This window comes from Schistocerca gregaria, unplaced genomic scaffold, assembly GCF_023897955.1.
Source record: "Schistocerca gregaria isolate iqSchGreg1 unplaced genomic scaffold, iqSchGreg1.2 ptg000680l, whole genome shotgun sequence".
NCBI classification, from domain to species: domain Eukaryota; kingdom Metazoa; phylum Arthropoda; class Insecta; order Orthoptera; family Acrididae; genus Schistocerca; species Schistocerca gregaria.
In genome coordinates, this window is record NW_026062061.1 from 47,501 (window position 1) to 50,000 (window position 2,500).

The following is a 2,500-nucleotide window of genomic DNA, read 5'->3' on the forward strand; positions in this document are numbered from 1 at the left end:
GCCCTTAACCTAACCCACGTTGGCCCTTAACCTAACCCACGTTGGCCCTTAACCTAACCCACGTTGGCCCTTAACCTAACCCACGTTGGCCCTTAACCTAACCCACGTTGGCCCTTAACCTAACCCACGTTGGCCCTTAACCTAACCCACGTTGGCCCTTAACCTAACCCACGTTGGCCCTTAACCTAACCCACGTTGGCCCTTAACCTAACCCACGTTGGCCCTTAACCTAACCCACGTTGGCCCTTAACCTAACCCACGTTGGCCCTTAACCTAACCCACGTTGGCCCTTAACCTAACCCACGTTGGCCCTTAACCTAACCCACGTTGGCCCTTAACCTAACCCACGTTGGCCCTTAACCTAACCCACGTTGGCCCTTAACCTAACCCACGTTGGCCCTTAACCTAACCCACGTTGGCCCTTAACCTAACCCACGTTGGCCCCTTAACCTAACCCACGTTGGCCCCTTAACCTAAGTTACGCTGCACCTTAACCCAAGTTACGCTGCACCTTAACCCAAGTTACGCTGCACCTTAACCCAAGTTACGCTGCACCTTAACCCAAGTTACGCTGCACCTTAACCCAAGTTACGCTGCACCTTAACCCAAGTTACGCTGCACCTTAACCCAAGTTACGCTGCACCTTAACCCAAGTTACGCTGCACCTTAACCCAAGTTACGCTGCACCTTAACCCAAGTTACGCTGCACCTTAACCCAAGTTACGCTGCACCTTAACCCAAGTTACGCTGCACCTTAACCCAAGTTACGCTGCACCTTAACCCAAGTTACGCTGCACCTTAACCCAAGTTACGCTGCACCTTAACCCAAGTTACGCTGCACCTTAACCCAAGTTACGCTGCACCTTAACCCAAGTTACGCTGCACCTTAACCCAAGTTACGCTGCACCTTAACCCAAGTTACGCTGCACCTTAACCCAAGTTACGCTGCACCTTAACCCAAGTTACGCTGCACCTTAACCTAACTTACGCTGCACCTTAACCTAAGTTACGCTGCACCTTAACCTAAGTTACGCTGCACCTTAACCTAAGTTACGCTGCACCTTAACCTAAGTTACGCTGCACCTTAACCTAAGTTACGCTGCACCTTAACCTAACTTACGCTGCACCTTAACCTAACTTACGCTGCACCTTAACCTAACTTACGCTGCACCTTAACCTAACTTACACTGCACCTTAACTGTCACATGTAACGTCACAGGAATGTAGCTTTGCCTAACAGCAACCCTCTGAACATAGTTCACTGCTTGGATCCTCTGGTGTCATGTGTATTTCTTGATGCCATGGTGCGTACCCTCACATAAAGGTCTTTCGAGTGTTGCGTACTTTCTACACAGTCCCGCTAACCACTGGAAGGGTGTACCGCTACAGAACGAATATCGCCCTCCCCTCCTGCCCTTCCAAGCTGGTCGGTCAGGCGTTTGTTTGTGAAATGAGCCTTGCAGCTGTTCAGTTGCATTCGGTTGTCGATGCAGTCAGTGTACGTTGTGGTACGGCCTGTGTGGACTGTCACTGTCCGCTGATGTACGCGTAACCCACACTGATCATCCGTCGTTACGTACTGAGTGACATAATGTGGCACATGCTTGACCGTACACCGGCTGCGCCCTACAATGGCGAATCATAAGGGCCATATGTTGTGCACGATGCTACTTGTCTCGTCTCCCCATTACAGCGAGATTGCACTGTTGTACGCCGTACAGACATGTGGTAGGTAGGTACGGACGAAAGTATTGCATGTTGGCCCCCCCCCCCCCTCCTCCCTCTGCCGGGAATCAGCGTGAGCCGTCTGTTGATGTAGCGACGAGGGTTTTCCTATTTAATCGTATTGCCCCACACAACATGATAGCACGGTGGACCGCGTTCCACATCTGCGACATGCTACAGAGGCCGGTTGACAGTCGACCGCGCAAGGGACATTGCACACGTGCGCGGACCATCTTCCACGTGTTCTCTCGTGTACATGCCGCAGTGTGTATGTGGGCTGATGTAGCGTGTCGTGACACATAACATGCAGGCATGCCAGAATCGTAGATTTCGCAAATGTAGATTGACGTATACGTTTGCTGCCAAAGATCCGCAAATGAACTGGAAATCAGTTGTTGAGCGGTTGTTCGCGCTGCAGGTGCATCGGTGATAGCGACGATCGGTACATCTATGAACCGGTTGTTTCGGCGGTACCCGCCATGCCCCCGAACCTGAGTTGGCCATGTGGGTATGAAGCGATACGAGGCTGTGGCTTGGCGGGACAGTCCCCGGCCGGTGAGGGGGGGCCGCCCGGCGTGCTGGCCGCGCGCTGCGTGAGCGCACGCACTACAGCCGGCTGGTGGGGGGCGCCCAGTGGCAGGAGCGCCGGCCGACGGGCCCGGCTGGCGTCCCAGCTATGCGCCGGCGCACCCTGCGCGCGGCGCCAGGCGGCCAAAGTGGGTTCTGCCGAGCCCGGTGCGAAGCGCGGTGGACATCTGCAGTGTGCTGGTCCGAT